This window comes from Simochromis diagramma, unplaced genomic scaffold (genome assembly GCF_900408965.1).
Source record: "Simochromis diagramma unplaced genomic scaffold, fSimDia1.1 OVJJ01000565.1, whole genome shotgun sequence".
Classification (NCBI taxonomy): Eukaryota; Metazoa; Chordata; class Actinopteri; order Cichliformes; family Cichlidae; genus Simochromis; species Simochromis diagramma.
In genome coordinates this window covers 3,490,432-3,496,760 of record NW_024387304.1, presented here as the reverse complement: position 1 = coordinate 3,496,760, position 6,329 = coordinate 3,490,432, and the positions used below count along the sequence as shown (strand labels likewise).

The window sequence follows — 6,329 nt, the reverse complement described above, 5'->3', positions numbered from 1 at the left end:
CTCTTCACCACTTGGCTGCAACTGACCAAAGACGAGAGATGGTTATTTTATACATTTATTTTTTCCAAATAACTGCACTAACAGTTGTCACCTAGGTTCTTGCTGATGATCTTGGAGCCCATTCCAGCATGGAGCAAGTCTTCAATTATGTCCCTTCAATCAACAGCTCTTTGGTCCTGCCCATGGTGGTGAGGTGGCTGGAGCAGCAGATATCAATTCAGTGGACATGTGTGCATTATACACATACGCTGAAATCAAAAGTATCTGTAATTGACTGATTGTAGTCAACCTGTGCGAATTCTGGCTGGGTTGTAGGGGAACAGATTCCTATTTCACTCAATGACATACAAAACAACCTTTTAATGTATTTTTTAAGATTCTTTTTGTTAATATGTCTCTCTCAATTAAAATGAAGCTACCATAAAATTTATTGCTGTTCATTTTTTGTGAGCAAATTTTAAATTTCTTCAGGGGATCAAATAATTATTCCCCTGACTGGACCACCGGCTTGACATACTCAGTAAGCAAGAAACTTAAGGTAAGGGGAGATTCCAACAGATTTATTTGATATGGATATGAAAACAATCACATTTAATGAAACAATGTTTTTTTCTTAATGACAAGAAACAAATCATTTTGGATACATTTTTAACACAGTATTAATACTGTGGTTTTAAGTGTCTGCCCCAGTTGAAATAAAATTTGACTATTCGTGCTTTAGTTTAAGATAATTCTTGTTAGCAGCACTGACATCTATAATTTTAGGTGTTTAAACTGAATTGGTTAACATGAAGAAATAAATACAATCTTCCAACAATACACTGTGAAGCTGAGTAAGTCCACCCTTTAAATCAACATAAAAAAAAGTCTTAATCACGACATTTATTTTATTGAAATATACATTTCCATGTTTTTAATTACTTTAAATCACAACTTGAAACATCAATTTATTTTTAACTAACTCAAGAAAAGTGTCAAACTGTCCAACAAAACTGATTTTTTACAGCAATCGTTTCAAACTTGACATTCTCAAGTGGATGTGGATGGATGTGGATAGAGTACAGTCTTTATCAGTTAATGCTGGGCACAGTCGTCTGGAGGCTGATTTCTATCCTTCCATCATTCCAGGGACTTAAATAAAAATCAGTCTGGTCTCCCTTCAACAGTTTTCTTTTTGACTGCAACCTCAGAGCGCACCACACTCTTCATAGTTCTCTGCATTATCCATGTAGCCAGGTGGATAGTCACAAAGGCACCAGAGACGGCCCACAGCCAGTTCCTTCTGAGCCAGCTCTGAGGTTTCATGGTGACACCACTGCAGGGGAAGAAGAAAAACAGTATTTACTCACAAACACTTGGTATACAGAAAAACATGGCAGAGAAGCCAAATAAAATTGACCATTTTCACAGTTACTGGGAGGAAGAGTTTGTTTTTAATCACAGGTAAACAAAGGGTGTATGTCTCACTTGCTGTGGCACTGGGAAACTGAACTATCTGAACTGTGAGCTGCAAGGAAAAGGTAAGACTGCTGTTGACATGATAAATGCATTTAAAGCCACGATGAGAAAAAAGCCCTGCACTTTCCCTCCAAACAGCCACTTTGTTCTCACTGTTTCGATGATATCACATGTTTTAACGACAGTCCAGCCATACTACAAGTGCGATGACTGCAAAGTGGGGTGTGCATAATTATTCAGCCCCCTTTGTTCTGAGTGCAGTCAGTTGCCCATAGACATTGCCTGATGAGTGCTAATGACTAAACAGAGAGCACCTGTGTGTAATCTAATGTCAGTACAAGTACAGCTGCTCTGTGACGGCCTCAGAGGTTGTCTAAGAGAATATTGGGAGCAACAACACCATGAAGTCCAAAGAACACACCAGACAGGTCAGGGATAAAGTTATTGAGGAATTTAAAGGAGGCTTAGGCTACAAAAAGATTTCTCAAGCCTCGAACATCCCACGGAGAACTATTCAAGCGCTCATTCAGAAATGGAAGGAGTATGGCACAACTGTAAACCTACCAAGACAAGGCCGTCCACCTAAACTCACAGGCCGAACAAAGAGAGGGCTGATCAGAAATGCAGCCAAGAGGCCCATGGTGACTCTGGACGAGCTGCAGAGATCTACAGCTCAGGTGGGGGAATCTGTCCATAGGACAACTATTAGTCGTGCATTGCACAAAGTTGGCCTTTATGGAAGAGTGGCAAGAAGAAAGCCATTGTTAACAGAAAACCATAAGAAGTCCCGTTTGCAGTTTGCCACAAGCCATGTGGGGGACACAGCAAACATGTGGAAGAAGGTGCTCTGGTCAGATGAGACCAACATGGAACTTTTTGGCCAAAATGCAAAACGCTCTGTGTGGCGGAAAACTAACACTGCACATCACTCTGAACACACCATCCCCACTGTCTGATATGGTGGTGGCAGCATCATGCTCTGGGGGTGCTTCTCTTCAGCAGGGACAGGGAAGCTGGTCAGAGTTGATGGGAAGATGGATGGAGCCAAATACAGGGCAATCTTGGAAGAAAACCTCTTGGAGTCTGCAAAAGACTTGAGACTGAGGTGGAGGTTCACCTTCCAGCAGGACAACGACCCTGAACATAAAGCCAGGGCAACAATGCAGTGGTTTAAAACAAAACATATCCATGTGTTAGAACGGCCCAGTCAAAGTCCAGATCTAAATCCAATCGAGAATCTGTGGCAAGATCTGAAAACTGCTGTTCACAAACACTGTCCATCTAATCTGACTGAGCTGGAGCTGTTTTGCAAAGAAGAATGGGCAAGAATTTCAGTCTGTAGATGTGCAAAGCTGGTAGAGACAAACCCTAAAAGACTGGCAGCTGTAATTGCAGCAAAAGGTGGTTCTACAAAGTATCAACTCAGGGGGCTGAATAATTACGCACACCCCACTTTTCAGTTATTTATTTGTAAAAAATGTTTGGAATCATGTATGATTTTCGTTCCACTTCTCACGTGTACACCACTTTGTGTTGGTCTTTCACGTGGAATTCCAATAAAATTGATCCATGTTTGTGGCTGTAATGTGACAAAATGTGGAAAAGTTCAAGGGGGCCGAAAACTTTTGCAAGCCACTGTAACTCTCTGACACTCATTCTGTTTCAATTGATTACATATCAGATGTTTCTAAAAATTGACTGCAGTCCACCTGTGATAAATTCAGTTGATTGGACATGACTGGGAAAGGCACACACTTGTCTATATAAGGTCCCATATGTAACAGTGCACATTGGAGCACAAACCAAGCCGTGAAGTCCAAGGAATTGTCTGTAGACCTCTGAGACAGGATTGTATTGAGGCACAGATCTGAGGAAAGGTACAGAAAAATTTCTGCATCTGCAAAGTTACTTGTATAGGTAGCTTGGCTAAGTACTTGCTCAAAGGAGGTCATTTGCTTTATCAGTATTACTGTAGGATATTGCCGAGTTGTTGTAGGTTAGATTTGGTGCCATATAAATACAATTAAATAGAATGTTACATTATCTTGATAGTTTTCATTCTCGAATATCTTCACCTGTTAAATTATAAAAAAAATATCTCTAAGTTTTGAAAATATAAAATAGATGGATAAAACTTTACACTTTGACCACTCAGACCAAAAAATCTATTCCCTGTAAACATTTATTCATTCATTTGGGTGTGACTCTTATCAGCTTTTTGGGCTGAGTTCTAGTGGGGGATGGGATGATGTCTGTGGAAATTTGTGACAGAACTGAGCACAGCAAACTGAAACTTCCAGGAAACAGGACATTAGAGGACTACCAATAAAAATTATGTCTGACTCCAGTCTATTTACACATACAGGCGAGCTGCCACTCTTTTACTGATAAGGATATACACATCCTGGACGGTGGTTTGGAGTCAAGGAGGCCATTTACGAAAAAGGGAAAGACGATCTCTGAATCAAGGAGGGGGCCTGAGGGTAAATCTTTCATCATCTTACAATGCTGCCTTGCCAGTAATCAAATATCCTGCTGGAATAATCAGATGGCCAAAGGGGAAACTGAAGCCACTAACATCAAGACAAGAAATCTCCTTCCGTGCATGGAGGGTTAGCCCCAAATCCAGCACCCTGAGACTGTATGCAAAGTGGAAGGAAGATGAGAACTAGTCAGTGTCAGAACTACTATCCAGGATGAGACAACAAAGATTTAGTTTTTTGTTAGTTTGTTTTAGTTTAGTTTAGATGTATTCACTATAGTTTAGTGTTACGGCCCTAGCAGGGCCTCTCTCTCTCCTGAGGGTGCCTGTGTGGGCGTGTCCCACTACCTCCTACCTGAGATGCCACCTTTCCCTCCGGCGCAGCTGACTCCCATCAGCAATTAAGGGTATTTAAGCCCCGAGAAAGGTGAGCTCTAGGCCAGAGTGCCATTTGTGTGGTTTACAGCTAGTGAGCTGAGTGCTTTTGTGGGGTTTCCAGCTGGTGAGCTGTGTTTTGTGGTTTTCAGCTAGTGAGCGGCGTTTTCCTTTGACTTTATGCTTTATTGACCAACGCCTGAGTTTGTTTGGTTACTTTATGGTGATAGCGCTTGCCGTCTCTTTTTGTGATTCTTCAAATAAACTGTTTTATTTAACTGTTTCGCCTCCTTGACTCCTTTTTCTGACCCGGTCACTTTTGTTACTTCCCCCTCACCGCCTAGACCCCCCCAGGGGAACGTAACATTAGTGAATACCTCTTGCAGCAGAATCCCGAGAGAAGAGAAGCAGGAAAAGGAACCATCACGGAAGGATGGGAACCTGCACGGTATGTGCCACCATCAGACAGAAGAAGAGACTGACATCCACAAATCCTGTCAGTGGCTGGACAAAGCTGAACTGAAAGACAGCACAGAGACAGCACTAATATGGCAGAATAGGAACAAGACCCCGTAGGCTGTACAGAGATGCTAATGAGAAAATTTCAGCACATAGCAACAAGGTGCAAGATGCTAGCAGGTATGGCATACATAGAACACCATAACCAAATGTCCCCTTAGGGTAGTTGAGAATGACCGAGTTAAGATCCTGTGGGACTTGCAGATACAGACAGAAAAACTGGTGATGGGAAACCAAGAGGAAGACAGCTGTAGTGACAGATGTAGCTATACTGAATGATAGCAGCTCGAGAAGTGCCAAGAGCTGAGAGGAGAGCTCAAGAAGATGTGGAGATTGAAAGCAGCAGTAGTCCTCGTTGCAACTGGAACACTCAGGGCAGTGCCCCCAACACACACCCACCCACACAAATACACTTCTCAAGCCCCCAGAGGTCTTGCGCAGCATCTTTGTTGTCATTCAGTATAGCTGTGTTTTATCACTACAGCCGTCTTCCTCTGCTTGTCCATCACTACGATGTTAGGCTGTTAGCCATCACCGGTAGGGATGGGTACCGGTATCCGGTACCATTCTGACATAAACGGTAGTAACCAGACTATCCAAGGATAGTAGGCGGGCCCAGGTACGTACGTTCTTTTAGAGCAGAGTTACAGATTAAAAATGTCCAACGCGAAGCGGTCAAAAGTCTTGCTGTACTTCACAGCAAAAGATGCAAACTCAGCAGCCTGCAACAAGTGCTTTAAGGTGATACTGTGCAAAGGAGGTAACTCCTCAAATCTGATGAAAAACCTGGCCTCTAGCCCTGCCAGTGTAGCAGAAATGATGACGGATGATGATGGCGGCAGCAGCCGTTCTTCTCTGGGTGAGTAGCTTAATGTTGTTCGTGTGTAATTTATGTTGAGTAGGCTAACCACGTTATTAAATTAATGCACGTAAGGTGAACTAGCAAACACCGTCGTAGTTACATGCGGCTGTCTTGTTATTTGATAGAGTGATACCATATATGCCCTATAGCTGCAGAAAAGGCTAACACTGTTATCTTTTTACAAAAAAAAACAGCTAAACATGAGAGGTTTTAGGACAAATTTTGTGTTTTCCATTGTTTAAGCACCGGTTCCAACCAAAGGAGGTATGTTGTATCAACAGAAAAGGCTAACTTGGTTATCATTTTGCAGAAAAAAAGAGACTGCTAAAAATAAAAACATAAAAGCTTTTTGGACAAAGTTTGTGTTCTCCATTCTTTAAGCACCGGTTCGAGCACTGTTTAAGCACCAGCACCATTTCAAATGTACCGGTTTGGCACCGGTATCGGATAAAACCTAAATGATACCCATCCCTAATTACCTGTTTATCTATCTGTATCTGGAAGACCCACAGGATCTTGGCTTGTGTCCCATTTTGACCTCGGGACTTCCAGGCCATAATCGGCTCAGAAGTTAAAGTATACTATGCCAGCTATTTGGTTATGGCGCCTCATGTATGCCCTGCCTGCTACCAT

General features: G+C 42.2%; 1 long non-coding RNA gene across 1 annotated transcript; it reads right to left on the bottom strand.

Annotated features, from left to right (window-relative positions):
• Positions 1 to 539: 539 nt before the first annotated feature.
• LOC120716670 lies at positions 540 to 4,829 on the bottom strand. The gene is made up of 2 exons (XR_005692017.1): positions 4,693 to 4,829; positions 540 to 1,315 (listed from the first exon to the last, which is right to left on the bottom strand). It is a non-coding gene; the product is annotated as an uncharacterized LOC120716670 (long non-coding RNA).
• Positions 4,830 to 6,329: the final 1,500 nt, after the last annotated feature.